The sequence below is a fragment of the Hemiscyllium ocellatum genome, chromosome 45 (assembly GCF_020745735.1).
Source record: "Hemiscyllium ocellatum isolate sHemOce1 chromosome 45, sHemOce1.pat.X.cur, whole genome shotgun sequence".
NCBI classification, from domain to species: Eukaryota; Metazoa; Chordata; class Chondrichthyes; order Orectolobiformes; family Hemiscylliidae; genus Hemiscyllium; species Hemiscyllium ocellatum.
The window spans coordinates 24637105-24659677 of NC_083445.1; the positions used below are offsets into that span (position 1 = coordinate 24637105).

General features: G+C 52.3%; 1 protein-coding gene across 4 annotated transcripts in view; it reads left to right on the plus strand.

The window, feature by feature from the left end:
* Nucleotides 1-22573, plus strand: part of LOC132835954 (C-type lectin domain family 10 member A-like) — a 124561-nt gene that overhangs the window by 42309 nt on the left and 59679 nt on the right. The window lies entirely within an intron of this gene.

Sequence of the window (22573 nt, forward strand, 5' to 3'; positions counted from 1 at the left end):
ACTCCCAGGAGCTTGACACTCTCCACTCGTTCCACCTCTGTGTTGTTAATGTGTGGGAGGGGTCCAATAGCCAAATTGGAGTGGGTCAAAAGTAGTGGGGAGGCTGGAGTTGATCAATGCCATGACCAGCCTTTCAAAGCACTTCATAACCACTGAAGTTAGGGCCACTGGGCGGTCATCACTGAGACATGCTGCATGAGCCTTCTTAGGCACAGGGATGGTGCTGGCCTCTTGAAACAGGCAGGGACAGTGGCCTACCGCAGGGAGATGTTGGAGATGTCCGTGAAGACCTCTGCCAGTTGATCTGCGCATGCTCTGAGTGCACAGCCTGGGACTCCATCTGGTCCCATCACTTTCCTTGGGTTCACACGAAGGAAAACTGATCTGGCCGCTGATGCAGTGACTGTTGGGATAGGTGTTACCTCTCCAACAAAGTTCTGCTGAAAGCGAGCATAGAAGGCGTTGAGATGATCTGGGAGGGATGTGTCATCGCCTGCGATCTTGCACTGTCTCTTTTTTGAACCTGTGATGTCATTCAGTCGTTGCCATAGTTGCCGGGTGTCTGGGTCTCTAGTTTGGATCAGCATGTGGAAGATACAGAATGTAGGGAAATAGATGGTGACATCTTGAAACATGTCCATATTACAGAAGAGGAGGTGCTGGATGTTTTAAAACTCATAAAGGTGGATAGATCTCCAGGACCTGATCAGGGGCACCCTAAAATGCTGAGGGAAGCTAGGGAAGTGATTGCTGGGCCCCTTGCTGAGATATTTGGATCATTGTTAGTCATAGTTGAGGTGCCGGAAGACTGGACGTGGTGCCAATATTTAAGAAATGTGGTAAGGAAAAGCCAGGGAATCCTGAGGGACAATATTTACATGTATTTGGAAAGGCAAGGACTGATTCGGGATAGTCAACATGGCTTTGTGCGTGGGAACCCATGTCTCACAAACTTGATTGAGCTTTTTGAAGGTATAATGAAGAGGATTGATGAGGGCAGAGTGGTGGACATGATCTATATGGACTTCAGTAAGGTATTTGGTAAGATTCCTCATGGTAGACTGTTTAGCAAGGTTAGATCACGTGGAATACAGGGAGGACTAACCATTTGAATACAGCACGTGTTCAAAAGTAGAGGACAGAGGGTGATAGTGGAGGGTTGTTTTTCAGACTGGAGGCCTGTGACCAGTGGTGTGCCACAAGGATCGGTGCTGGGCCCACTGCTTTTCATCATTTATATAAATGCTTTGGATGTGAAAACAGGAGGTACAGTTAGTATGTTTGCAGATGACACCAAAATTGGAGGTGCAGTGGTCAATGAAGAAGGTTACAGATGCGCCAATGGGCTGAGGAGTGGCAGATGGAGTTTAATTTAGACAAATGTAAGGTGCTGCATTTTGGGGAAGGCAAATCAGGCCAGGACTTTTACACATAAAGGTAAGATGGTAAGGTCCTGGGGAGTGTTACTGAACACAGGGACCTTGGAGTGCAGGTTCATAGCTCCTTGAAAGTGGAGTCACGGGTAGATAGGATAGTGAAGAAGGCTTTTGGTATGCTTTCCGTTATTGGTCAAAGTGTTTCATATTGGAGTTGGCAAATCATGTTGTGGCTGTACAGGACATTGGTACGGCCACTTTTGGGATATTGTGTGCAATTCCGGTCTCCCTCCGATAGGAAGGATGTTGTGAAATTTGAAAGGGTTCAGAAAAGATTTACAAGGATGTTGCCAGGGTTGGAGGATTTGAGCTACAGGGAGAGGCTGAACAGGCTGGGGCTGTTTTCCCTGGAGTGTGAGAAGCTGAGGGGTGACCTTATAGAGATTTATAAAATCATGAAGGGCATGGATAGGATAAATAGACAAGGTCTTTTCCCGGGGTTGGGGAGCCCAGACTAGAGGGCAGAGGTTTAGGATGAGAGGGGAAAGATTTAAAAGGGGCAACTTTTTCACGCAAAGTGTGGTGCATGTATGGAATGATCTTCCAGAGGAAGTGGTGCAGGCTGGTACAATGGCAACATTTAAAAGACATCTGGATGGATACATGAATAGGAAGGGTTCAGAATAATATAGGCCAAGTGGTGGCAAATGGGACGAGAGCAATTGAGGAAAACTGTTCGGCATGAACAAGGTGAACCGAAGGGTTTGTTTCATGCTGAACATGTCTATGACTATAACACGGGTCACAAGGTGTATTGGGGTGTTGGGGTACAGAAATGCAGTTACAGAATGGTTTCATGGTATTATGGTATGGGCTACACACCAGTGGGTCAGAGAGTGATGAGTGGGTATAGGGGTATGGGATACAGAGCATGCAGTCTCAGAATGAGTCAGGGAATGGGGAATAGGGGTACAGAGAACTGGGTCATTGAATGAATCAGGGGTTACTGGGGAGTTAGGGTACACAATATGGGGTTACAGAATGAGTCAGGAAGGTACCAGAGTATGGGGTACAGACCACCAAGTCAGAGAGTGAGCCAGGGGTATTTGGGGTTTTGAGTTCCAAGCATGAGGTCACAGAGTGAGTCGAGGGACAAACAGTGAGTTGGGGGATAATGAGATACGTGGTAAAGGGCATGGGGTCACAGAGTGAGTCAGGGGATATTGGGGTGTGGGGTATCGAATACTGCGTCACAGAGTGAGTCAGGGGATATTGGGGTGTGGGGTATAGAGTACTGGATCACAGAGTGAGTCAGGGGAAATTGGGGTGTGGGGTATAGAGTACTGGGTCACAGAGTGAGTCAGAGGATATTGGGGTGTGGGGTACAGAGTACTGGGTCACAGAGTGAGTCAGGGAGTATTGGGGTATGGGGTATAGAATACCGGGACACAGAGTGAGTCAGGGGATATTGAGGTGTGGGGTACAGAGTACTGGGTCACAGAGTGAGTCAGGGAGTATTGGGGTATGGCGTATAGAGTACAGGGTCACAGAGTGAGTCAGGGGATATTGAGGTGCGGGGTACAGAGTACTGGGTCACAGGGTGAGTCAGGGGATATTGGGGAGTGGGGTATAGAATACTGGGTTACAGACTGAGTCAGGGGACATTGGGGTGTGGGGTATAGAATACTGGGTCACAGAGTGAGTCAGGGAATATTGGGGTGTGGGGTATAGAATACTGGGTCACAGAGGGAGTCAGGGGATATTGGGGTGTGGGGTACAGAGTACTGGGTGACCGGGTGAGTCAGGGGGTATTGGGGTGTGGGGTACAGAGTACTGTGTCACAGAGTGAGTCAGGGGATATTGGGGTGTGGGGTTCAGTATACTGGGTCAAAGAGTGAGTCAGGGGATATTGGGGTGTGGTGATTAGAATACTGGGTCACAGAGTGAGTCAGGGAATATTGGGGAGTGGGGTATAGAATACTGGGTTACAGACTGAGTCAGGGGACATTGGGGTGTGGGGTATAGAATACTGGGTGACAGAGTGAGTCAGGGGATACTGGGGTGTGGGGTACAGAATACTGGGTCACCGGGTGAGTCAGGGAGTATAGGAGTGTGGGGTATAGAATACCGGGTCACAGAGTGAGTCAGGGGATATCGGTGTGTGGGGTACAGAATACTGGGTCACAGAGTGAGTCAGGGGGTATTGGGTTGTGGGGTATAGAATATTAGGTGACAGAGTGAGTCAGGGGATATTGGGGTATGGGGTACAGAGCACTGGGTTACAGAGTGAGTCAGGGGATATTTGGGTGTGTGGTACAGAGTACTGTGTCACAGAGTGGGTGAGGGGATATTGGAGTGTGGGGTACAGAGTACTGGATCACAGGGTGAGTCAGGGGATATTGGGGTGTTGGGTACAGAGTACTGGGTCACACGGTGAGTCAGGGGATATTGGAGTGTGGGGTACAGAATACTGGGTCACAGGGTGAGTCAGGGGATATTGGGGTGTGGGGTATAGAGTACAGGGTCACAGAGTGAGTCAGGGGATATTGGGGTGTGGGAAACAGAATACTGGGCCACAGAGTGAGTCAGGGGGTATTGGGGTGTGGGGTACAGAGTACTGGGTCACAGAGTGAGTCAGGGGATATTGGGGTGTGGGGTATAGAATACTGGGTCACAGAGTGAGTCAGGGGATATTGGGGTATGGGGTACAGAATACTGGGTCACAGATTGAGTCAGGGGATATTGGGGTGTGGGGTACAGAGTACTGGGTCACAGAGTGAGTCAGAGGATATTGGGGTGTGGGGTATAGAGAACTGGGTCACAGAGTGAGTCAGGGGATATTGGGGTGTGGGGTACAGAGTACTGGGTCAAAGAGTGAGTCGGGGGTATTGGGGTGTGGGGTATAGAGTACAGGGTCACAGAGTGAGTCAGGGGATATTGGGGTGTGGGGTACAGAGTACTGGATCACAGAGTGAGTCAGGGGATATTGGGGAGTGGGGTACAGAGTACTGGGTCACAGAGTGAGTTAGAGGATATTGGGGTGTGGGGTACAGAATACTGGGTCACAGAGTGAGTCAGGGGATATTGGGGAGTGGGTTACAGAGTACTGGGTCACAGAGTGAGTTAGAGGATATTGGGGTGTGGGGTATACAGTATTGGGTCACAGAGTGAGTCACAGGATATTGGGATGTGGGGTACAGAGTACTGGGTCACAGAGTGAGTCAGGGGATATTGGGGTGTAGGGTACAGAATACTGGGTTACAGAGTGAGTCAGGGGGTATTGGGGTGTGGGGTATAGAGTACTGGGTCACAGAGTGAGTCAGGGGATATTGGGGTGTGGGGTATAGAATACTGGGTCACAGAGTGAGTCAGGGGATATTGGGGTGTGAGTTACAGAATACTGGGTCACAGAGTGAGTCAGGGGATATTGCGGTGTGCGGTATAGAGTGCAGGGTCACAGAGTGAGTCAGGGGATATTGGGGTGTGGGGTATCGAGTACTGGGTCACAGAGTGAGTAAGGGGATATTTGGGTGTGGGGTATAGAATACTGGGTCACAGAGTGAGCCAGGGGATATTGGGGTGTGGGGTACAGAGTACTGGGTCACAGAGTGAGTCAGGGAGTATGGGGGTATGGGGTATAGAGTACAGGGTCACAGAGTGAGTCAAGGGATATTGAGGTGTGGGGTACAGAGTACTGGGTCACAGGGTGAGTCAGGGAATATTGGGGAGTGGGGTATAGAATACTGGGTCACGGAGTGAGTCAGGGGATTTTGGGGTGTGGGGTATAGAATACTGGGTCACAGAGTGAGTCAGGGGATATTGGGTGTGGGGTACAGAGTACTGGGTCACCGGGTGAGTCAGGGGGTATTGGAGTGTGGGGTATAAAATACCGGGTCACAGAGTGAGTCAGGGGATATCCGTGTGTGGGGTGCAGAATACTGGGTCACAGAGTGAGTCAGGGATATTGGGGTGTGAGGTACAGAATACTGGGTCACAGAGTGAGTCAGGGGATATTGGGGTGTGGGGTATAGAGTACTGGGTCACAGAGTGAGTCAGGGGATATTGGGGTGTGGGATATAGAATACCGGGTCACAGAGTGAGTCATGGGATATCGGTGTGTGGGGTACAGAATACTGGGTCACAGAGTGAGTCAGGAGGTATTGGGGTGTGGGGTATAGAGTACAGGGTCACAGGGTGAGTCAGGGGGTATTGGGGTGTGGGGTAAAGAATACTTGGTCACAGTGTGAGTCAGGGGATATCGGTTTGTGGGGTACAGAATACTGGGTCACAGAGTGAGTCAGGGGGTATTGGGGTGTGGGGTATAGAGTACAGGGTCACAGGGTGAGTCAGGGGGTATTGGGGTGTGGGGTATAGAATACTGCGTCACAGGGTGAGTCAGGGGATATTGGGGAGTGGGGTATAGAGTACTTGGTCACAGGGTGAGTCAGGGGATATTGGGGTATGGGGTATAGTGTACAGGGTCACAGAGTGAGTCAGGGGAAATTGAGGTGTGGGGTACAGAGTACTGGGTCACAGGGTGAGTCAGGGGATATTGAGGTGAGGGGTATAGAGTACTGGGTCACAGAGTGAGTCAGGGGATATTGGGGTGTGGGGTATAGAATACTGGGTCACAGAGTGAGTCAGGGGATATTGGGGTGTGGGGTACAGAGTACTGGCTCACCGGGTGAGTCAGGGGGTATTGGAGTGTGGGGTATAGAATACCGGGTCACAGAGTGAGTCAGGGGGTATTGGGGTGTGGGGTATAGAATACTGGGTCACAGGGTGAGTCAGGGGGTATTGAGGTGTGTGGTATAGAGTACAGGGTCACAGGGTGAGTCAGGAGGTATTGGGGTGTGGGTTACAGAATACTGGTTCACAGAGTGAGTCAGGGGATATTGGGGTGTGGGGTACAGAGTACTGGTCACAGAGTGAGTCAGGGGATATTGGGGTGTGGGGTATAGAGTACTGGGTAACAGAGTGAGTCAGGGGATATTGTGGTGTGGGTTACAGAGTACTGGGTTACAGAGTGAGTCAGGGGATATTGGGGTGTGGGGTACAGAGTACTGGTCACAGAGTGAGCCTGGGGATATTGGGGTGTGGGGTACAGCGTACTGGGTCACAGAGTGAGTCAGTGGATATTGGGGTGTGGGGTATAGAGTACTGGGTCACAGAGTGAGTCAGGGGATATTGGGGTGTGGGGTATAGAGTACTAGGTCACAGGGTGAGTCAGGGAATATTGGGGAGTGGGGTATAGAATACTGGGTCACAGAGTGAGTCAGGGGATTTTGGGGTGTGGGGTATAGAATACTGGGTCACAGAGTGAGTCAGGGGATATTGGGTGTGGGGTACAGAGTACTGGGTCCCCGGGTGAGTCAGGGGGTATTGGAGTGTGGGGTATAGAATACCGGGTCACAGAGTGAGTCAGGGGATATCCGTGTGTGAGGTACAGAATACTGGGTCACAGACTGAGTCAGGGGATATTGGGGCGTGGGGTATAGAGTACTGGGTCACAGAGTGAGTCAGGGGATATTGGGGTGTGGGGTATAGAGTACTGGGTCACAGAGTGAGTCAGGGGATATTGGGGTATGGGGTATAGAGTACTGGGTCACAGAGTGAGTTAGGGGATATTGGGGTGTGGGGTATAGAATACTGGGTTACAGAGTGAGTCAGGGGATATTGGGGTGTGGGGTACAGAGTACTGGGTCACAGAGTGAGTCAGGGGATATTTGGGTGTGGGGTACAGAGTACTGGTTCACAGGGTGAGTCAAGGGATATTGGGGAGTGGGGTATAGAATACTGTGTCTCAGAGTGAGTCAGGGGATATTGGGGTGTGGGGTATAGAATACTGGGTCACAGAGTGAGTCAGGGGATATTGGGGTGTGGGGTACAGAGTACTGGGTCACCGGGTGTGTCAGGGGATATTGGAGTGTGGGGTATAGAATACCGGGTCACAGTGTGAGTCAGGGGATATTGGGGTGTGGGGTATAGAGTACAGGGTCACTGGGTGAGTCAGGGGATATTGGGGTGTGGGGTATAGAGTACAGGGTCACTGGGTGAGTCAGGGGGTATTGGGGTGTGGGGTATAGAGTACAGGGTCACAGAGTGTGTCAGGGGATATTGAGGTGTGGGGTACAGAGTACTGGGTCACATGGTGAGTCAGGGTATATTGAGGAGTCGGGTATAGAATACTGGGTCACAGAGTGAGTCAGGGGATATTGGAGTGTGGGATATAGAATACCGGGTCACAGAGTGAGTCAGGGGATATCGGTGTGTGGGGTACAGAATACTGGGTCACAGAGTGAGTCAGGGGGTATTGGGGTGTGGGGTATAGAGTACAGGGTCACAGGGTGAGTCAGGGCGTATTGGGGTGTGGGGTATAGAATACTGAGTCACAGAGTGAGTCAGGGGATATCGGTTTGTGGGGTACAGAATACTGGGTCACAGAGTGAGTCAGGGGGTATTGAGGTGTGGGGTATAGAGTACAGGGTCACAGGGTGAGTCAGGGGGTATTGGGGTGTGGGGTATAGAATACTGCGTCACAGGGTGAGTCAGGGGATATTGGGGAGTGGGGTATAGAGTACTGGGTCACAGGGTGAGTCAGGGGATATTGGGGTATGGGGTATAGTGTACAGGGTCACAGAGTGAGTCAGGGGAAATTGAGGTGTGGGGTACAGAGTACTGGGTCACAGGGTGAGTCAGGGGATATTGAGGTGTGGGGTATAGAGTACTGGGTCACAGAGTGAGTCAGGGGATATCGGGGTGTGGGGGATAGAGTACTGGGTCACCGGGTGAGTCAGGGGGTATTGGAGTGAGGGGTAAAGAATACCGGGTCACAGAGTGTGTCAGGGGATATCGGTGTGTGGGGTACAGAATACTGGGTCACAGAGTGAGTCAGCGGGTATTGGGGTGTGGGGTATAGAGTACAGGGTCACAGGGTGAGTCAGGTGGTATTGGGGTGTGGGGTATAGAGTACAGGGTCACAGTGTGAGTCAGGAGGTATTGGGGTGTGGGGTATAGAGTACAGGGTCACAGGGTGAGTCAGGGGATATTGGGGTGTGGGGTATAGAGGACTGGGTCACAGGGTGAGTCAGGGGGTATTGGATTGTGGGGTATAGAATACTGGGTCACAGAGTGAGTCAGGGGATATTGGGGTGTGGGGTACAGAGTACTGGCTCACCGGGTGAGTCAGGGGGTATTGGAGTGTGGGGTATAAAATACCGGGTCACAGAGTGAGTCAGGGGGTATTGGGGTGTGGGGTATAGAGTACAGGGTCACAGGGTGAGTCAGGGGGTATTGAGATGTGTGGTATAGAGTACAGGGTCACAGGGTGAGTCAGGAGGTATTGGGGTGTGGGGTATAGAATACCGGGTCACAGAGTGAGTCAGGGGATATTGGGGTATGGGGTACAGAGTACTGGTTCACAGAGTGAGTCAGGGGATATTGGGGTGTGGGGTATAGAGTACTGGGTAACAGAGTGAGTCAGGGGATATTGGGGCATGGGGTACGGAGTACTGGGTCACAGAGTGAGTCAGGGGATATTGTGGTGTGGGTTACAGAATACTGGGTCACAGAGTGAGTCTGGGGATATTGGGGTGTGGGGGATAGAGTACTGGTTCACAGAGTGAGTCAGGGGATATTGGGGTGTGGGGTACAGATTACTGGTCACAGAGTGAGTCAGGGGATATTGGGGTGTGGGGTATAGAGTACTGGGTCACAGAGTGAGTCAGGCGATATTGTGGTGTGGGTTACAGAGTACTGGGTTACAGAGTGAGTCAGGGGATATTGGGGTGTGGGGTACAGAGTACTGGTCACAGAGTGAGGCTGGGGATATTGGGGTGTGGGGTACAGCGTACTGGGTCACAGAGTGAGTCAGTGGATATTGGGGTGTGCGGTATAGAGTACTGTGTCACAGAGTGAGTCAGGGGATATTGGGGTGTGGGGTATAGAATACTGGGTCACAGAGTGAGTCAGGGGATATTGGGTGTGGGGTACAGAGTACTGGGTCACAGAGTGAGTCAGGGGATATTGGGTGTGGGGTACAGAGTACTGGGTCACAGAGTGAGTCCGGGGATATTGGTGTGTGAGGTACAGAATACTGGGTCACAGAGTGAGTCAGGGGATATTGGGGTGTGGGGTACAGAGTACTGGGTCACAGAGTGAGTCAGGGGATATTGGGGTCTGGCGTACAGAGTACTGGGTCACAGAGTGAGTCCGGGGATATTGGTGTGTGAGGTACAGAATACTGGGTCACAGAGTGAGTCAGGGGATATTGGGGTATGGGGTATAGAGTACAGGGTCACAGAGTGAGTCAGGGGATATTTGGGTGTGGGGTACAGAGTACTGGTTCACAGGGTGAGTCAAGTGATATTGGGGAGTGGGGTATAGAATACTGTGTCTCAGAGTGAGTCAGGGGATATTGGGGTGTGGGGTATAGAATACTGGGTCACAGAGTGAGTCAGGGGATATTGGGGTGTGGGGTACAGAGTACTGGGTCACCGGGTGTGTCAGGGGATATTGGAGTGTGGGGTATAGAATACCGGGTCACAGTGTGAGTCAGGGGATATTGGGGTGTGGGGTATAGAGTACAGGGTCACTGGGTGAGTCAGGGGATATTGGGGTGTGGGGTATAGAGTACAGGGTCACTGGGTGAGTCAGGGGGTATTGGGGTGTGGGGTACAGAGTACAGGGTCACAGAGTGAGTCAGGGGATATTGAGGTGTGGGGTACAGAGTACTGGGTCACATGGTGAGTCAGGGTATATTGAGGAGTCGGGTATAGAATACTGGGTCACAGAGTGAGTCAGGGGATATTGGAGTGTGGGATATAGAATACCGGGTCACAGAGTGAGTCAGGGGATATCGGTGTGTGGGGTACAGAATACTGGGTCACAGAGTGAGTCAGGGGGTATTGGGGTGTGGGGTATAGAGTACAGGGTCACAGGGTGAGTCGGAGGTATTGGGGTGTGGGGTATAGAATACTGAGTCACAGAGTGAGTCAGGGGATATCGGTTTGTGGGGTACAGAATACTGGGTCACAGAGTGAGTCAGGGGCTATTGAGGTTTGGGGTATAGAGTACAGGGTCACAGGGTGAGTCAGGGGGTATTGGGGTGTGGGGTATAGAATACTGCGTCACAGGGTGAGTCAGGGGATATTGGGGAGTGGGGTATAGAGTACTGGGTCACAGGGTGAGTCAGGGGATATTGGGGTATGGGGTATAGTGTACAGGGTCACAGAGTGAGTCAGGGGAAATTGAGGTGTGGGGTACAGAGTACTGGGTCACAGGGTGAGTCAGGGGATATTGAGGTGTGGGGTATAGAGTACTGGGTAACAGAGTGAGTCAGGGGATATTGGGGTGTGGGGTATAGAGTACTGGGTCACCGGGTGAGTCAGCGGGTATTGGAGTGTGGGGTAAAGAATACCGGGTCACAGAGTGTGTCAGGGGATATCGGTGTGTGGGGTACAGAATACTGGGTCACAGAGTGAGTCAGGGGGTATTGGGGTGTGGGGTATAGAGTACAGGGTCACAGGGTGAGTCAGGGGGTATTGGGGTGTGGGGTATAGAGTACAGGGTCACAGTGTGCGTCAGGAGGTATTGGGGTGTGGGGTATAGAGTACAGGGTCACAGGGTGAGTCAGGGGATATTGGGGTGTGGGGTATAGAGGACTGGGTCACAGAGTGAGTCGGGGATATCGGTGTGTGGGGTACAGAATACTGGGTCACAGAGTGAGTCGGGGGGTATTGGGGTGTGGGGTATAGAGTACAGGGTCACAGGGTGAGTCAGGGGATATTGGAGTGTGGGGTATAGAATACTGGGTCACAGGGTGAGTCAGGGGATATTGAGGTGTGGGGTACAGAGTACTGGGTCACAGGGTGAGTCAGGGGATATCGGTGTGTGGGGTATAGAGTACTGGGTCACAGAGTGAGTCAGGGGATATTGGGGTATGGGGTACAGAGTACTGGTTCACAGACTGAGTCAGGGGATATTGGGGTATGGGGTACAGAGTACTGGGTAACAGAGTGAGTCAGGGGATATTGGGGCATGGGGTACAGAGTACTGGGTCACAGAGTGAGTCAGGGGATATTGGTGTGTGAGGTACAGAATACTGGGTCACAGAGTGAGTCAGGGGATATTGCGGTGTGGGCTATAGAGTACTGGGTCACAGAGTGAGTCAGGGGATATTGGGGTGTGGGGTATAGAGTACAGGGTCACAGAGTGAGTCAGGGGATATTGGGGTATGGGGTATAGAGTACTGGGTCACAGAGTGAGTCAGGGGATATTGGGGTGTGGGGTATAGAGTACAGGGTCACAGAGTGAGTCAGGGGATATTGAGGTGTGGGGTATAGAGTACAGGGTCACAGAGTGAGTCAGGGGATATTGGAGTGTGGGGTATAGAATAACGGGTCACAGAGTGAGTCAGGGGATATCCGTGTGTGGGGTACAGAATACTGGGTCACAGAGTGAGTCAGGGGATATTGGGGTGTGAGGTACAGAATACTGGGTCACAGACTGAGTCAGGGGATATTGGGGCGTGGGGTATAGAGTACTGGGTCACAGAGTGAGTCAGGGGATATTGGGGTGTGGGGTATTGAGTACTGGGTCACAGAGTGAGTCAGGGGATATTGGGGTATGGGGTATAGAGTACTGGGTCACAGAGTGAGTTAGGGGATATTGGGGTGTGGGGTATAGAATACTGGGTCACAGATTGAGTCAGGGGATATTGGGGTGTGGAGTACAGAGTTCTGGGTCACAGAGTGAGTCAGGGGATATTGGGGTGTGGGGTATAGAATACTAGGTCACAGAGTGAGTCAGGGGATATTGGGGTGTGGGGTACAGAGTACTGGGTCACCGGGTGAGTCAGGGGGTATTGGAGTGTGGGGTATAGAATTCTGGGTCACAGTGTGAGTCAGGGGATATTGGGGTGTGGGGTATAGAGTACTGGGTCACAGGGTGAGTCGGGGATATTGGGGTGTGGGGTATAGAGTACAGGGTCACAGAGTGAGTCAGGGGATATTGGGGTGTGGGGTATAGAGTACTGGGTCACAGAGTGAGTCAGGGGGTATTGGGGAGTGGGGTATAGACTATTGGGTCACAGAGTGAGTCAGGGGATATTGGGGTATGGGGTATAGATTACAGGGTCATAGAGTGAGTCAGGGGATATTGAGGTGTGGGTACAGAATACTGGGTCACAGGGTGAGTCAGGGGATATTGAGGTGTGGGTTATAGAGTACTGGGTCACAGAGTGAGTCAGGGGATATTGGGGTGTGGGGTATAGAATACTGGGTAACAGAGTGAGTCAGGGGATATTGGAGCATGGATTACAGTGTACTGGGCCACAGAGTGAGTCAGGGTATATTGGGGTCTGGGGTACAGAGTACTGGTCACAGAGTGAGTCTGGGGATATTGGGGTGTGGGGTACAGCGTACTGGGTCGCAGAGTGAGTCAGGGGATATTGGGGTGTGGGGTACAGACTACTGGTCACTGAGTGAGTCAGAGGATATTGGGGTGTGGGGTATAGAGTACAGGGTCACAGAGTGAGTCAGGGGATATTGGGGTGTGGGGTATAGAGTACTGGGTCACAGAGTGAGTCAGGGGATATTGGGGTGTGGGGTACAGAATACTGGGTCACAGACTGAGTCCGGGGATATTGGGGTGTGGGGTACAGAATACTGGGTCACATAGTGAGTCAGGGGTTATTGTGGTGTGGGGTACAGTGTACTGGGTCACAGAGTTAGTCAGGGGATAGTGGAGTGTGGGGTACAGAGTACAGGGTCACAGAGTGATTCAGGGAATATTGGGATGTGGGGTATAGAGTACAGGGTCACAGAGTGAGTCAGGGGATATTGGGGTATGGGGTTTAGAATACTGGGTCACTGAGTGAGTCAGGGGATATTGGGGTGAGGGGTCCAGAGGACAGGGTCACAGAGTGAGTCACGGGATATTGGGGTGTGGGGGATAGAGTGCTGGGTCACAGAGTGAGTCAGGGGATATTGGGGTGTGGGGTATAGAGTACTGGGTCACAGAGTGAGTCAGGGGATATTGGGGTGTGGGGTATAGAGTACTGGGTCACAGAGTGAGTCAGGGGATATTGGGGTGTGAGGTACAGAATACTGGGACACAGAGTGAGTCAGGGGATATTGGAGTGTGAGGTACAGAATACTGGGTCACAGAGTGAGTCAGGGGATATTGTGGTGTGGGGTATAGAGTACTGGGTCACAGAGTGAGTCAGGGGATATTGGGGTGTGGGGTATAGAGTACTGGGTCACAGAGTGAGTCAGGGGATATTGGGGTGTGGGGTATAGAGTACTGGGTCACAGAGTGAGTTAGGGGAAATTGGGGTGTGGGGTATAGAGTACTGGGTCACAGAGTGAGTCAGGGGATTTTGGGGTGTGGGGTATAGAATACTGGGTCACAGAGTGAGTCAGGGGATATTGGGGTGTGGGGTACAGAGTACTGGGTCACAGAGTGAGTCCGGGAGTATTGGGGTATGGGGTATCGAGTACAGGGTCACAGTGTGAGTCTGGGGATATTGGGGTGTGGGGTACAGAGTACTGGGTCACAGGGTGAGTCAAGGGATATTGGGGAGTGGGGTGTAGAATATTGGGTCTCAGAGTGAGTCAGGGGATATTGGGGTGTGGGGTATAGAATACCGGGTCACAGAGTGAGTCAGGGGATATTGGGGTGTCGGGTACAGAGTACTGGGTCACCGGGTGAGTCAGGGGGTATTGGAGTGTGGGGTATAGAATACCGGGTCACAGTGTGTGTCAGGGGATATTGGGGTGTGGGGTATAGTGTACAGAGTCACAGGGTGAGTCAGGGGGTATTGGGGTGTGGGGTATAGAGTACAGGGTCACAGAGTGAGTCAGGGGATATTGAGGTGTGGGGTACAGAGTACTGGGTCACATGGTGAGTCAGGGTATATTGAGGAGTCGGGTATAGAGTACTGGGTCACAGAGTGAGTCAGGGGATATCGGTGTGTGGGGTACAGAATACTGGGTCACAGAGTGAGTCAGGGGGTATTGGGGTGTGGGGTATAGAGTACAGGGTCACAGGGTGAGTCGGGGGTATTGGGGTGTGGGGTATAGAATACTGGGTCACAGAGTGAGTCAGGGGATATCGGTGTGTGGGGTACAGAATACCGGGTCACAGAGTGAGTCAGGGGGTATTGGGGTGTGGGGTATAGAGTACAGGGTCACAGGGTGAATCAGGGGGTATTGGAGTGTGGGGTATAGAATACTGGGTCACAGGGTGAGTCAGGGGATATTTGGGAGTGGGGTATAGAGTACTGGGTCACAGGGTGAGTCAGGGGATATTGGGGTATGGGGTATAGAGTACAGGGTCACAGAGTGAGTCAGAGGAAATTGAGGTGTGGGGTACAGAGTACTGGGTCACAGGGTGAGTCAGGGGATATTGAGGTGTGGGGTATAGAGTACTGGGTCACAGAGTGAGTCAGGGGATATTGGGGTGTGGGGTATAGAATTCCGGGTCACAGAGTGTGTCAGGGGATATCGGTGTGTGGGGTATAGAATACTGGGTCACAGAGTGAGTCAGGGGGTATTGGGGTGTGGGGTATAGAGTACAGGGTCACAGGGTGAGTCAGGGTGCATTGGGGTGTGGGGTATAGAGTACAGGGTCACAGAGTGAGTCAGGGGGTATTGGGGTGTGGGGTATAGAGTACAAGGTCACAGGGTGAGTCGGGGATATTGGAGTGTGGGGTATAGAATACCGGGTAACAGAGTGAGTCAGGGGATATTGGGGTATGGGGTACAGAGTACTGGTTCACAGAGTGAGTCAGGGGATATTGGGGTGTGGGGTATAGAGTACTGGGTAACAGAGTGAGTCAGGGTATATTGGGGCATGGGGTACAGAGTACTGGGTCACAGAGTGAGTCAGGGTATATTGGGGTCTGGGGTACAGAGTACTGGGTCACAGAGTGAGTCCGGGGATATTGGTGTGTGAGGTACAGAATACTGGGTCACAGAGTGAGTCAGGGGATACAGTGGTGTGGGTTACAGAATACTGGGTCACAGAGTGAGTCAGGGGATATTGTGGTGTGGGTTACAGAATACTGGGTCACAGAGTGAGTCAGGGGATATTGGGGTATGGGGTACAGAGCACTGGTCACAGAGTGAGTCTGGGGATATTGGGGTGTGTGGTACAGAGTACTGGGTCACAGAGTGAGTCAGGAGGTATTGGGGTGTGGGGTATAGAGTACAGGGTCACAGAGTGAGTCAGGGGATATCGGGGTGTGGGGGATAGAGTACTGGGTCACCGGGTGAGTCAGCGGGTATTGGGGTGTGGGGTATAGAGTACAGGGTCACAGGGTGAGTCAGGGGGTATTGGGGTGTGGGGTATAGAGTACAGGGTCACAGTGTGAGTCAGGAGGTATTGGGGTGTGGGGTATAGAGTACAGGGTCACAGGGTGAGTCAGGGGATATTGGAGTGTGAGGTACAGAATACTGGGTCACAGAGTGAGTCAGGAGATATTGTGGTGTGGGGTATAGAGTACTGGGTCACAGAGTGAGTCAGGGGATATTGGGGTGTGGGGTATAGAGTACTGGGTCACAGAGTGAGTCAGGCGATATTGGGGTGTGGGGTATAGAGTACTGGGTCACAGAGTGAGTTAGGGGAAATTGGGGTGTGGGGTATAGAGTACTGGGTCACAGAGTGAGTCAGGGGATTTTGGGGTGTGGGGTATAGAGTACTGGGTCACAGAGTGAGTCAGGGGATATTGGGGTGTGGGGTACAGAGTACTGGGTCACAGAGTGAGTCCGGGAGTATTGGGGTATGGGGTATCGAGTACAGGGTCACAGTGTGAGTCTGGGGATATTGGGGTGTGGGGTACAGAGTACTGGGTCACAGGGTGAGTCAAGGGATATTGGGGAGTGGGGTGTAGAATATTGGGTCTCAGAGTGAGTCAGGGGATATTGGGGTGTGGGGTATAGAATACCGGGTCACAGAGTGAGTCAGGGGATATTGGGGTGTCGGGTACAGAGTACTGGGTCACCGGGTGAGTCAGGGGGTATTGGAGTGTGGGGTATAGAATACCGGGTCACAGTGTGTGTCAGGGGATATTGGGGTGTGGGGTATAGTGTACAGAGTCACAGGGTGAGTCAGGGGGTATTGGGTTGTGGGGTATAGAGTACAGGGTCACAGAGTGAGTCAGGGGATATTGAGGTGTGGGGTACAGAGTACTGGGTCACATGGTGAGTCAGGGTATATTGAGGAGTCGGGTATAGAATACTGGGTCACAGAGTGAGTCAGGGGATATTGGAGTGTGGGATATAGAATCCTGGGTCACAGAGTGAGTCAGGGGATATCGGTGTGTGGGGTACAGAATACTGGGTCACAGAGTGAGTCAGGGGGTATTGGGGTGTGGGGTATAGAGTACAGGGTCACAGGGTGAGTCGGAGGTATTGGGGTGTGGGGTATAGAATACTGGGTCACAGAGTGAGTCAGGGGATATCGGTGTGTGGGGTACAGAATACCGGGTCACAGAGTGAGTCAGGGGGTATTGGGGTGTGGGGTATAGAGTACAGGGTCACAGGGTGAATCAGGGGGTATTGGAGTGTGGGGTATAGAATACTGGGTCACAGGGTGAGTCAGGGGATATTTGGGAGTGGGGTATAGAGTACTGGGTCACAGGGTGAGTCAGGGGATATTGGGGTATGGGGTATAGAGTACAGGGTCACAGAGTGAGTCAGAGGAAATTGAGGTGTGGGGTACAGAGTACTGGGTCACAGGGTGAGTCAGGGGATATTGAGGTGTGGGGTATAGAGTACTGGGTCACAGAGTGAGTCAGGGGATATTGGGGTGTGGGGTATAGAGTACTGGGTCACAGAGTGTGTCAGGGGATATCGGTGTGTGGGGTATAGAATACTGGGTCACAGAGTGAGTCAGGGGGTATTGGGGTGTGGGGTATAGAGTACAGGGTCACAGGGTGAGTCAGGGTGCATTGGGGTGTGGGGTATAGAGTACAGGGTCACAGAGTGAGTCAGGGGGTATTGGGGTGTGGGGTATAGAGTGCAAGGTCACAGGGTGAGTCGGGGATATTGGAGTGTGGGGTATAGAATACCGGGTAACAGAGTGAGTCAGGGGATATTGGGGTATGGGGTACAGAGTACTGGTTCACAGAGTGAGTCAGGGGATATTGGGGTGTGGGGTATAGAGTACTGGGTAACAGAGTGAGTCAGGGTATATTGGGGCATGGGGTACAGAGTACTGGGTCACAGACTGAGTCAGGGTATATTGGCGTCTGGGGTACAGAGTACTGGGTCACAGAGTGAGTCAGGGGATACAGTGGTGTGGGTTACAGAATACTGGGTCACAGAGTGAGTCAGGGGATATTGTGGTGTGGGTTACAGAATACTGGGTCACAGAGTGAGTCAGGGGATATTGGGGTATGGGGTACAGAGTACTGGTCACAGAGTGAGTCTGGGGATATTGGGGTGTGTGGTACAGAGTAATGGGTCACAGAGTGAGTCAGGAGGTATTGGGGTGTGGGGTATAGAGTACAGGGTCACAGAGTGAGTCAGGGGATATCGGGGTGTGGGGGATAGAGTACTGGGTCACCGGGTGAGTCAGCGGGTATTGGGGTGTGGGGTATAGAGTACAGGGTCACAGGGTGAGTCAGGGGGTATTGGGGTGTGGGGTATAGAGTACAGGGTCACAGTGTGAGTCAGGAGGTATTGGGGTGTGGGGTATAGAGTACAGGGTCACAGGGTGAGTCAGGGGATATTGGGGTGTGGGGTATAGAGGACTGGGTCACAGAGTGAGTCGGGGATATCGGTGTGTGGGGTACAGAATACTGGGTCACAGAGTGAGTCGGGGGGTATTGGGGTGTGGGGTATAGAGTACAGGGTCACAGGGTGAGTCAGGGGATATTGGAGTGTGGGGTATAGAATACTGGGTCACAGGGTGAGTCAGGGGATATTGAGGTGTGGGGTACAGAGTACTGGGTCACAGGGTGAGTCAGGGGATATCGGTGTGTGGGGTATAGAGTACTGGGTCACAGAGTGAGTCAGGGGATATTGGGGTATGGGGTACAGAGTACTGGTTCACAGACTGAGTCAGGGGATATTGGGGTGTGGGGTACAGAGTACTGGGTAACAGAGTGAGTCAGGGGATATTGGGGCATGGGGTACAGAATACTGGGTCACAGAGTGAGTCGGGGATATTGGTGTGTGGGGTACAGAATACTGGGTCACAGAGTGAGTCAGGGGATATTGCGGTGTGGGGTATAGAGTACTGGGTCACAGAGTGAGTCAGGGGATATTGGGGTGTGGGGTATAGAGTACAGGGTCACAGAGTGAGTCAGGGGATATTGGGGTATGGGGTATAGAGTACTGGGTCACAGAGTGAGTCAGGGGATATTGGGGTGTGGGGTATAGAGTACAGGGTCACAGAGTGAGTCAGGGGATATTGAGGTGTGGGGTATAGAGTACAGGGTCACAGAGTGAGTCAGGGGATATTGGGGTATGGGGTATAGAGTACTGGGTCACAGAGTGAGTCAGGGAATATTGGGGTGTGGGGTATAGAATACTGGGTCACAGAGTGAGTCAGGGGATTTTGGGGTGTGGGGTATAGAATACTGGGTCACAGAGTGAGTCAGGGGATATTGGGTGTGGGGTACAGAGTACTGGGTCACCGGGTGAGTCAGGGGGTATTGGAGTGTGGGGTATAGAATAACGGGTCACAGAGTGAGTCAGGGGATATCCGTGTGTGGGGTACAGAATACTGGGTCACAGAGTGAGTCAGGGGATATTGGGGTGTGAGGTACAGAATACTGGGTCACAGACTGAGTCAGGGGATATTGGGGCGTGGGGTATAGAGTACTGGGTCACAGAGTGAGTCAGGGGATATTGGGGTGTGGGGTATTGAGTACTGGGTCACAGAGTGAGTCAGGGGATATTGGGGTATGGGGTATAGAGTACTGGGTCACAGAGTGAGTTAGGGGATATTGGGGTGTGGGGTATAGAATACTGGGTCACAGATTGAGTCAGGGGATATTGGGGTGTGGAGTACAGAGTTCTGGGTCACAGAGTGAGTCAGGGGATATTGGGGTGTGGGGTATAGAATATTAGGTCACAGAGTGTGTCAGGGGATATTGGGGTGTGGGGTACAGAGTACTGGGTCACCGGGTGAGACAGGGTGTATTGGAGTGTGGGGTATAGAATACCGGGTCACAGTGTGAGTCAGGGGATATTGGGGTGTGGGGTATAGAGTACAGGGTCACAGGGTGAGTCAGGGGATATTGGGGTGTGGGATATAGAGTACAGGGTCACAGAGTGAGTCAGGGGATATTGGGGTGTGGGGTATAGAGTACTGGCTCACAGAGTGAGTCAGGGGGTATTGGGGAGTGGGGTATAGACTATTGGGTCACAGAGTGAGTCAGGGGATATTGGGGTATGGGGTATAGATTACAGGGTCATAGAGTGAGTCAGGGGATATTGAGGTGTGGGTACAGAATACTGGGTCACAGGGTGAGTCTGGGGATATTGAGGTGTGGGTTATAGAGTACTGGGTCACAGAGTGAGTCAGGGGATATTGGGGTGTGGGGTATAGAATACTGGGTCACAGAGTGAGTCAGGGGATATTGGGGTGTGGGGTACAGAGTACTGGGGCACCGGGTGAGTCAGGGGGTATTGGAGTGTGGGGTATAGAATACCGGGTCACAGAGTATGTCAGGGGATATCGGTGTGTGGGGTACAGAATATTGGGTCACAGAGTGAGTCAGGGGGTATTGGGGTGTGGGGTATAGAGTACAGGGTCACAGGGTGAGTCAGGGGTATTGGGGTGTGGGGTATAGAGTACAGGGTCACAGGGTGAGTCAGGGGATATTGGGGTGTGGGGTACAGAGTACTGGGTCACAGAGTGAGTCAGGGATTATTGGGGTATGCGGTACAGAGTACTGGTTCACAGAGTGAGTCAGGGGATATTGGGGTGTGGGGTACAGCGTACTGCGTCGCAGAGTGAGTCAGGGGATATTGGGGTGTGGGGTACAGAGTACTGGTCACTGAGTGAGTCAGAGGATATTGGGGTGTGGGGTATAGAGTACAGGGTCACAGAGTGAGTCAGGGGATATTGGGGTGTGGGGTACAGTGTACTGGGTCACAGAGTTAGTCAGGGGATAGTGGAGTGTGGGGTACAGAGTACAGGGTCACAGAGTGATTCAGGGAATATTGGGATGTGGGGTATAGAGTACAGGGTCACAGAGTGAGTCAGGGGATATTGGGGTATGGGGTTTAGAATACTGGGTCACAGAGTGAGTCAGGGGATATTGGGGTGAGGGGTCCAGAGGACAGGGTCACAGAGTGAGTCACGGGATATTGGGGTGTGGGGGATAGAGTGCTGGGTCACAGAGTGAGTCAGGGGATATTGGGGTGTGGGGTATAGAGTACTGGGTCACAGAGTGAGTCAGGGGATATTGGGGTGTGGGGTATAGAGTACTGGGTCACAGAGTGAGTCAGGGGATATTGGGGTGTGAGGTACAGAATACTGGGACACAGAGTGAGTCAGGGGATATTGGAGTGTGAGGTACAGAATACTGGGTCACAGAGTGAGTCAGGGGATATTGTGGTGTGGGGTATAGAGTACTGGGTCACAGAGTGAGTCAGGGGATATTGGGGTGTGGGGTATAGAGTACTGGGTCACAGAGTGAGTCAGGCAATATTGGGGTGTGGGGTATAGAGTACTGGGTCACAGAGTGAGTTAGGGGAAATTGGGGTGTGGGGTATAGAGTACTGGGTCACAGAGTGAGTCAGGGGATTTTGGGGTGTGGGGTATAGAGTACTGGGTCACAGAGTGAGTCAGGGGATATTGGGGTGTGGGGTACAGAGTACTGGGTCACAGAGTGAGTCCGGGAGTATTGGGGTATGGGGTATCGAGTACAGGGTCACAGTGTGAGTCTGGGGATATTGGGGTGTGGGGTACAGAGTACTGGGTCACAGGGTGAGTCAAGGGATATTGGGGAGTGGGGTGTAGAATATTGGGTCTCAGAGTGAGTCAGGGGATATTGGGGTGTGGGGTATAGAATACCGGGTCACAGAGTGAGTCAGGGGATATTGGGGTGTCGGGTACAGAGTACTGGGTCACCGGGTGAGTCAGGGGGTATTGGAGTGTGGGGTATAGAATACCGGGTCACAGTGTGTGTCAGGGGATATTGGGGTGTGGGGTATAGTGTACAGAGTCACAGGGTGAGTCAGGGGGTATTGGGGTGTGGGGTATAGAGTACAGGGTCACAGAGTGAGTCAGGGGATATTGGGGTGTCGGGTACAGAGTACTGGGTCACCGGGTGAGTCAGGGGGTATTGGAGTGTGGGGTATAGAATACCGGGTCACAGTGTGTGTCAGGGGATATTGGGGTGTGGGGTATAGTGTACAGAGTCACAGGGTGAGTCAGGGGTATTGGGGTGTGGGGTATAGAGTACAGGGTCACAGAGTGAGTCAGGGGATATCGGTGTGTGGGGTACAGAATACTGGGTCACAGAGTGAGTCAGGGGGTATTGGGGTGTGGGGTATAGAGTACAGGGTCACAGGGTGAGTCGGGGGTATTGGGGTGTGGGGTATAGAATACTGGGTCACAGAGTGAGTCAGGGGATATCGGTGTGTGGGGTACAGAATACCGGGTCACAGAGTGAGTCAGGGGGTATTGGGGTGTGGGGTATAGAGTACAGGGTCACAGGGTGAATCAGGGGGTATTGGAGTGTGGGGTATAGAATACTGGGTCACAGGGTGAGTCAGGGGATATTTGGGAGTGGGGTATAGAGTACTGGGTCACAGGGTGAGTCAGGGGATATTGGGGTATGGGGTATAGAGTACAGGGTCACAGAGTGAGTCAGAGGAAATTGAGGTGTGGGGTACAGAGTACTGGGTCACAGGGTGAGTCAGGGGATATTGAGGTGTGGGGTATAGAGTACTGGGTCACAGAGTGAGTCAGGGGATATTGGGGTGTGGGGTATAGAATTCCGGGTCACAGAGTGTGTCAGGGGATATCGGTGTGTGGGGTATAGAATACTGGGTCACAGAGTGAGTCAGGGGGTATTGGGGTGTGGGGTATAGAGTACAGGGTCACAGGGTGAGTCAGGGTGCATTGGGGTGTGGGGTATAGAGTACAGGGTCACAGAGTGAGTCAGGGGGTATTGGGGTGTGGGGTATAGAGTACAAGGTCACAGGGTGAGTCGGGGATATTGGAGTGTGGGG